This window comes from Thalia democratica, chromosome 9 (genome assembly GCF_965202585.1).
Source record: "Thalia democratica chromosome 9, ktThaDemo2.hap1.1, whole genome shotgun sequence".
Taxonomy (NCBI): domain Eukaryota; kingdom Metazoa; phylum Chordata; class Thaliacea; order Salpida; family Salpidae; genus Thalia; species Thalia democratica.
The window spans coordinates 20,898,283-20,907,128 of NC_139173.1; positions in this window are offsets into that span (position 1 = coordinate 20,898,283).

Here is an 8,846-nt window from a genome sequence, read left to right on the forward strand (position 1 = left end):
ACGGCAAATAACTAGAAAACACTAAAAATCTATTTCCTAGGTTTTTTTAAATAACTACCTCAAATTTTTAGAGAATGTTCCTTGCAATATTTAGATAATTTTGTCAGAACAAAACTTTAAAAATTAATATTTAAAAAAAAAAAAATGTTTTTTTTTTATATTTTACATATATATATATTTTTTTAAATTCTTTCTAACAGAATTTTTTAAATATATCAAGGAACACTACCTAAAAAAAACGTAGGAGAAGATAGATTTTTAATAAAAAAGTCTATTTTGGCTGTTTCATTTGCGCCTCCCATAAGGAGCCTATTGTTGCCTCCTACTTTGACCAGCTATATCTCAAAAACTATTTTGAATTTTTTAAATATGTAAAAAGCACCTTGTAGCTTTGTAAAAAAAGTCAATATGAAATACCACCAAATTGTGAAAAAAGTTTTTATGTCCTTAATTATAACAATCTTTTTTCAATTGTTTTTATGGTTCTGTGTGCAATGTTGGACTCAGGCATCAAAAAGCACATGAACAGAAAATACATGAATATATAAAAAAACTAGCAAAATAAAATCTGAACACTTTTAATAAGAACAAAATAAAAATATATTAAACTTCCTTGGAGTGTTATCTTTTTAATTGTATGTATTCTTCAAAGTACACTTTTTCAAAATTATAACTATGTGAACAAAAAACTTCTGAATAGTAAGAAAAGTTTAACTAGTTTATACTCAAATTAAAATTGATTTAAATTTTCTAAACTTATAATAAACTTATATATTTGTTCTTAAATAAAAATTATCAAAAATCTAATGTGCAAATATTTCTATTATGTAGTGTGCTGCAAACTAAAACACCAAGGAGCTATGGTTAGGAGCATTGGAAATAAAGGCCATTGGGAAATCAATTTATGCTTAAGCCTTTTTTAGAGTTGCCACTTGATTTTGAGAGATTTCTTCCAGTATACATTTTTGGGTATAGTTTTAGTTTAAAGTTCAAAACTGTGTTAAGTAGTATAATGTCATTAATTGATAGTTAAAAGCTACTTTAAGTTTGTTTTATAATAAAAAATATGATGATCAAATTTTTTTTAACTATATGATAGACTTTCTGTATCAATTAAATAAAATAATATAATCAAAATTGTTTAAAACTCAAATTTTAGGTGATTTCTGTTCAAAATTCCTGTTTTTTTCTTCAAAATTTCGTAAATTCCAGATTTTTCTAGGATTTCAGGTTTTGTGACCACCCTTTTTATTTTTAGTTAATAAATTAAGCTACAAATTGTTTTTACAACTATAAAAAGTTTAAGTAACTATTAAAATATATAGTTCAAAGTTCTTATGTTCAACTAGCTTGAGAAAGGCAAAAATTTAAAAATTCAAAAAGATAAATTCAATAAAAATCTATATGTTATAATTGTTAAACTTTGCCATTTAACCATTGAAAAAAATATCCTGATGAATGTCTTTTTTTTTTTTGATAATAAAGAATCTAAAAACTGTTTATTTCTGATTTTAATAATTAAAATTCATTTTTAAGTTTTAAAAAAGTTTTCTGAAATATTTTCTCAATACTGCAAGTATATCTCATATAAATTTAAGATCTGTAGATCAAAAAATTAGTAAGACATATTTTAGTGAATTTTTAACTCTGATAAGATTGACAATGAATAAATTGCGGTCCATAGGTTTGTATTAAGATTTTTTCACAATAACTTTAATCTCAAAAATTAGTTTAAACTTTATGTTTTACAAAAACTGACTAGTATTTGTTTCTTTATGCTTTCATTTAAAAGCAAACCTTAATTTTGTAAACAAAATGTTGGACCCCTTAAGTAAGTTAAGCTTGTTATTTAGAAATTTATTTCCTTTTATTTCTCAAATGTTATTAGCTAAACACGTTATGCTGACTTTTTATTACAAATTTTTTTCAATATAAGGATTGAAAAATAACTGCTCAGTTAAGTTTGTAGTTAAAAATCTATTTTAATCAATTGTAAGTTTTTGTTCTGTGAATATTTTTACAATCATAATGTTTTTTAATTAGACCTAGTACTTTTTATAATTTTAAGTTTAAAGTTATTTTTTGGGACATAAACCTTAAATTTTTTTATCAAGTTGTACCCAAATTTGACAATAAAAAATATGCAGTTTATAATCAGTTTAACAACTTTTACAAAATTAACTACATTACAAAAAATTAATAAACTTTTTGTACTCCGTTTAAAATTATTAAAATACTAAAAGCTTTCATACTTGTTTATTAACATTCATATTTGTAAATAAAATTCTTTAGACTCTATTGCCTAAGATTCTCATATTTTTAACCATTTATAAAAAAATCTAGAAAATCAAACAACTAATGATCATTTATGAAAATATTTTGTAATTCATTGAAATATTTTTTTAAAAACATAGGGGGTCAAACTTTTTTTAATCAACATTTGCTCATATTTATAAGTTTAAAGTATTATATACTTTTATTGAACAAACATACTTGAATTACCTTTTAACATGGTTGCTACTTTTTGAGTCAAAAAGACTATCCTGAGTAATCTCAACTGTACGGAGTTTTTAAATCATTAAAAAAAATTCAATTTAATTGAAGATAAACTACAAAAAAAATTTAAAATCAATAAAAATCATATTATTAAACAAAGTTGGTTATAAAGACTCAGGGTTGCTACACACTCAGGATAACTCAAGATATTTTGAAACTTATGAAAATCCTAGGATGACTCATTCCAGCTTAGTTTTAAAAACAAACAGAATAGTTTTAAGGCAGCTAAAAATCTCAAGGCAGTTTTTTCTATATTTTGAATGAGATTTAATTGATTTGGTTTCAATGTTTTGATATTTTACAGTCAATTTTGTTGAAAAATCCAGTTTTTATTGATTTTGTAAATTTAATAAACTTTATTTTAAATCTATTTGAAAAAACTCATGATAACTCAGGGCAGTTCAAAGTCACTCTGGACAGTTTTGGTCACTACAGATATTTTTTTTGACTAAAAGAGTGACAATTCTGTAAAGTACCTAAATATTAAACTTAGATTAATTAAAGCTCGTTCAAGAATTAGAAAAATAACTGGACTGAGATTTTTTTTATCTTAAAATAATCCTGAGTTTTTTATAAATAAAAACTAACTGGCCTGAATTATCCTAGTTTTTTTATTATTTTAAACTAGCCTGAGTTATCCAGAGGTTTAAAAAAAATCAAACTGACCTGAGTTAGAGTATACTGAGTTTGTGATAACCCTGTTTTAAGATTAGATGATTTAGATTCAGCCAGTTTTGTAAAATAAATCTGTCTGAAACAAAAATATACATAATAACTTGGAGGAAACAATTTTTTTTCTGGTTTGACCAAAATATTTAAAAAAATATAATGTTTTTTTTTTATTAAAAAAATATTTAGTAATTGAAAGTTTTGTTTAATACAAGATTGTTAAATGTAATTTTATTTTTTAAAGACAAGACTAAGAAATTTTTTGAATGATTGCTCAAAAATTGTAGGAGGGTTAGACTTTAGATGAAATCTTCTACTTTTTAAATTTAAGTTTGTGCCTCCAGAAATAAACATATTCTCAAACTTAATTGTTTATGCGTAAAATGTTACTTTGAATTTTACAAATAAAAAACAGTAAAAAACAATTTGTAGCATAGTAATTAATGTAAAATGATCAGAAAAAAAAAGACTTGTGCTATTAATGAACTTTTAATTAAACTTACAATTTTAAGCTTACTGTTCAAAAAAATTTAAAAGAAAGTACTTTAACAGATAGTTTTGGAAAATTAACTTAACTGCCATATAATTAAAGTTTTTAATTTGCATAAATTCTATAACCCCATTTTATCTACAGAAACAAGGTTGTCATCTATTGAAACCGAAAAATCAGACTAGATGACCAAAATAGCAAAAGTTTATAAAAAAATTTAAAAAAAGTAATGAAAGACAAATGTTAAAAAAAAAAACAAGATTAAATACTTAAAATACAATTGTCGTAACAAAGGACTATTGTTAAATAAAATAGAGTTTAAAAGAAAAAAGTTATTTTCAATTCATAAAAATAGCATGAGTCTTTTTTTTTGATTTCAAACTAGCCTACGTCAGGGTTGCCACTCTTTGATCTTTCTTGAGTAACCTTAAACTTCCCTGAGTTTTTTTCAAACTCTTAAAATTATTTATATTTATTAAAAAATTACTATTTTAATTCTAAGAATATTAAAGAACTTGCTGCAAGGCTTAAAATTTTTAAATAAGCACTTAAAAATGAATAAAATAAAATTTAATGAACAAAATATTGAAACTGGATTAACTATATCTCATTCTAGATCTAGAAAAAAAATTCCGTGAGATTTTTTAAAAATCTTAAAATTTCCCTGAAAATTTCAGAAAAAACCAAAACTGCCCTGAGTTTCCCTGAATTGAAAAAAGAGAATCAAAATTCCCTGAGTTTCCCTGAGACTTTCTACAACTTTAAATTTTCCTGAGTTCCGTGAGTGTGTGGCAACCCTGCTACGTGTATTGAAACCCTAAATTCAGTTTTAGTATAAATATAAAACCAGAAAATTGTAAAAATATCATTATCAGCATAACAATATACTTCTAAATAGCAGGCAGGAAATCTGCCTTTTTATGTACGTTCTGCACTATTGAAATAAAAAACCACATAACAAACATTTCAAAATAATAATACACAAGAAGAAAGCATGTCATCTATTTATTGATACTTTCAAAGGCTAAATAAAGTTATGGTGGTACAACATAGGTGCACTATTTTTTATTTGTGTGTCAACCACTGGGTTTTGATCTTGAAAATTTCTACTCAAAAAGTTTTAAAAGCTGTCATTTGGACTCCTATACCATCAGGCCAAATATTAAAAAATATATATTAAAGCTTTTGAAAAACTCAAAGAAAGTAACAGTTGTACTATGATTTTGTCTGAAATTTAACTATACTATTTTCCAGATATAAGATGAGTTATAACTCACCAACTTACAAGACCTTTAAAGTTTAGACACTGATTCTTATTACATTATAAAAATAGTTAAATATATAATCCAGCATGCTTTTTAGTTGAATACAGGAATTTAGAGTATCTGCATAGGGTAATAACATACTGGTACAAAATCCTGGTTTTTCCCCAGTAAACTTGCCTTTTAAGACATTCTGCTATTGGTTAATACCTAAAGAATAGAAAACAGTGTTTCACAAAATTTTTGTTGCAAGTTACTATAATTTAGTCATATGTTTAAAACAGGGGTCATCACTTGACAGGCATTTGGTGGTAGGGAGCCAATTTTAAGAAATATAAGTTTTGACCCGCCGCAGTTGTAATTTAAAAATAAACGTTTTTTCATACAATTCTAAGAATATCTAGTGTGAATTTTAACAACTTATTGTTTAGAAAACAAGGTTTAGTTAGATGTTCGCTTCGCGGGTCACAGTATTAATTTTCGCGGGCATTCCATTTCAAACAAAAATATGCTTGCGGGCCGCAGATCTATCCTTTTGAGAGCCACAGTAGCTACCTCTGATTAAAAAATTCAAAATCCAAAAAACGAACTACACTCTTACATTTGCTTGGTACTCTGTTTTTTAAGTATCATGAAATAAAATATTTTAATTTTATTTTTTTGTTATAATTAGTTATTAAGTTGGTTAACGTTAAAAATATTTTAAATAAATCACCAACAGTTTTAAATAATTATCTAATTAAAATAAAAAACATAACTATTGCTAAAATATAAAAATAATCATAGCTTTCCACAAATGTCTATAAAAGTAAAAAATTTCGTTTGTTTTTCGTAACTACTTGGTTTTGATTTATAAGTATAAATCGTTTTTGTAGTAATAAAACATTTTATAGTTACTCAAATGCGTGTAAAAATTACTCAAGTTAAACTTTAAAATAAAAAGTTACTTTTGCTAAGCTTAACTAAATAAATTATTATTGTGTATGATTCTAGTATTTTTTCTAATTAAAAGGAAAATAAAAAAATTTTCAAGATTTAATATTTTGTCATTTTATAATAGACTGTGATTTTAAAATCATTTTTTTGCCTTTAGCAAGTAAAATATTTTAATTTTTTGTGTGCAAGTAGAATATTGGTTGTAAATTAGAATACAAAAAAGTTTGATATTGTATAGAAAATCATTAAACCTTCTATTATATTTAAAAAAACGTTGAAAGAATTTGTGAGTTTACTACTATAGAAAACATTTTAGCCAAAAATATTGAATGAAGATTTAATTCTAAAACTACGTTTGAGTTCTTTTTATAACTAATATTTTTAATATTATATTATTAACACCAGAAGTCCCTAAAGTATGATTTTTTTTATATCGCTTTTTAATAGTAGTACATAGTTCTTAAATTTATACCATTTGACAAAACTTTATACAAGTTGTAATACTGTCCTGGACAAGACGTTAAAAGGTATCCGTAAATGTGCGACTCAATAACCGAAAGGTTCTTCGTGCACCAGGTTATTAGACCAAATATTTTGTGCGTATTTTTAGTCGTTAAATAAACTATAATTTTCTGTTATACTGTTAGAAACTTAGAAAAGTACGGTTTAACTTTCTGTGTTTATACTTTCTGTGTTTAAAAAGCATTGGACTCTTGCAGTCTAAAACTGCTTTAATAAAGCAAAATTTACTTCAAGGAAAGAAAATAGTTACGAATTACAACTATAAAATTAAAAATATCAAATCGCTTTGAAGATCTTTGACTCGTTTTCTGTAATCTCGATATTCGAGCTGAAGAAAACGTTTTGAAAATAGTAGTTAAAAATTTGAAAGTTATTACTTATACCTAAGAAAAAAAAACCTCTGCTCTTTGAAAAGGTTACAAAAATTGTTTAAAGTAGAAAGTTGTTAGCTTACTATAGTGGCAATGTATAACGAAAATCATTGTAAATCGTTTTTTATTTTTTTATTTTTTATCGTTTAATGAATTATTTAAATTCTCTAAAAAAACAAAACAAAAGTTTTAAGCTAATGCATTTAAAAAAAGACGATAAAAAAAAGTTTTATAAACCACTAAAGAACATAAAGGAAATTTAAACTTTTACTTGAACAAAATAAAGAAGGACTTAAAAATTTGTTGTATATACTATACAATATTACTTTTGTAGTATATTTTACTTAAAATTTTGAAAAGCAGTTAAATATATATAAGATATTGCATGAAAGCTTTAAAATTTCAATTACAAAAACACTCTTATGAGCAAAATTTAATAAAAGTTCAAACTACTTGATAAAACTATATAGTACAAAAAAAAAAAAACTTAAAAACAAATATGTTTCAAGAAAATAATTTTTATTATACATTTTAGTTTTTTCAATATGACATGTTTATTGAATATAGAAAGTGATAAAAGTTTTTAAAATTAAAAATTTGTCTCAAAATAAAAAGTTTTTTTAATTAATTTAATTAACAATACCGAAAAACATTAATCCTAGCTAGATGTCGAACCTACTACAAAGAAAAGAAAAAGTAATAAACAGTATCATCAAGAATAGACTTAAAACTTAAACAGATAATACTAAAAAAGTTACAACCTACAACTCTTAATAATATTACAAAGCTAAGAAAAAATTTAAGCGCGTTGCTTAACTTTTTTATTACTACCAAAGAAGATCTTTTACGCATTAGAGTCCGTAGATTTAGAAAGCTTTTTCGATTCATTGGAGTTACTTGCAAGCGAAGTTTCCCCACTCGTTGGCTTTCTTGACCAGGAAAAGGTGAGAAGAATTTTCCACCAGTTTTCATGAATAGATATAATTCATAAATTTGAGGTACCATCACAAATAAAATGTATGATACAGAATAAAGTAAGTCTACTAAAGTTCTAATTATAACCAAAATATTCCTATTTAGTAGTTCTCAATTGCATTTATCGTAAGAATTAAAAATTTTAATCATACATATTTAATGATAAAAAAAATTAAAAAAAGTCAGTGTAACAATAAAGCTTTGATAACTAGGTAAATTTTTATCCATATCTTATTAAATTTAATCCATCGGTCTTCGACCGACTAGGAAGTGGTTTAAGAGCTGCTACCCTTTTCATTTTGTTTATAAACCTAATAAAAAAAACTAATTGTTCTTTAGAAAAATCTACAAGCTTATACAACTTTTAAAAAAGCGTATTGAAAATTCATTGAAGAAGGGTTTTGAACCTGATAGCGTTTTAAACATATATGTAGTGCAATAAACTTTGTGTATCTTTTTAAACAATCATTTGAATTTTTTATTTACTTGATATAGTAGAAAAATCAGAAACCAAAAATTGTCTGTGTCCTGGCTTTTTAAGCGTTGTATTCAACATATAAATCTATCTTTTAAACTAAAATCAATATAGGTAAACAAATCTACAATCTACATGCTTTATTATACAGTAAAATTAATATCACAATTAAAAGGTTAAGCAAGCATAAAGTTATCTTACTTTAGAAGGCTTCTTGCAATTCACGACTGTGCTGTAACGGATGGTTGTTTGTACAATTTACTAATTCAGTACACTATACTTGTGCTTCCTTGTTGATACCGGATGTAGAAATTGCATGATAAAGTTACGAAGTTACAAAAAAAAGTATCCAATGAAAAATAAATGTTTTGAAAAAGATAAAAAAATTACTTGAATAAGAAGTTGTTGCTCAGATACAGCTGAAGTTGGTGCCACCGTTTACGTTCGTTTATGCAGCAGAAGTCAACGTTTTGACTTGACTTGAATAAACATGAAAACTATATAGAGTAAGATGGAAAATTACAAAGTTACGAAGAAAAGTATAAAGCGAATGTAAATGCTCTAGACAAAGCAAACAAACACTTGATTAG